This window comes from Pygoscelis adeliae, unplaced genomic scaffold (genome assembly GCF_000699105.1).
Source record: "Pygoscelis adeliae isolate BGI_AS28 unplaced genomic scaffold, ASM69910v1 Scaffold294, whole genome shotgun sequence".
NCBI classification, from domain to species: domain Eukaryota; kingdom Metazoa; phylum Chordata; class Aves; order Sphenisciformes; family Spheniscidae; genus Pygoscelis; species Pygoscelis adeliae.
The window spans coordinates 1702006-1702388 of NW_008824722.1; the positions used below are offsets into that span (position 1 = coordinate 1702006).

A 383-nucleotide genomic window follows, 5' to 3' on the forward strand; every position below is an offset into this window, starting at 1 on the left:
AACATCTGGTAACTCCCCCCGCACCGTACCAAACGCGGGGGCTCCGGCGAGCGATGCGCCCATGTGGCATCGGCGGCAGCCATGGTGAGGGTGCAGGGGCTGCTCCCCCCCTTTCGTCAGCGGGAGGGATGCTGGCATCGCAGATGGTTCCACCAGCTTTATGGTCTCTTTGTGCTGCTGCAGCAGAGCTGAGAATCTGGCCCTGGCTCCCTCTCCGCCTCGCCGGGGACTGCATCAGTGTGCTGTTTATTGTTTCTGCCAGATCATTCATGCAGATGTTAATGAATGCTAGACCCAGCTTTGCTCCCAGCAGAGTCCCTTCCACACCTCCCCCTGCCCAGCCCTCTGCACTGGAGTTTCTGTTTACAGTCCTGCAGGGAATT

General features: G+C 59.5%; 1 protein-coding gene across 1 annotated transcript in view; it reads right to left on the reverse strand.

Annotated features, from left to right (window-relative positions):
• Positions 1-383, reverse strand: part of HPSE2 (heparanase 2 (inactive)) — a 112424-nt gene that overhangs the window by 39358 nt on the left and 72683 nt on the right. The gene's annotated exons all lie outside the window — the stretch shown is intronic.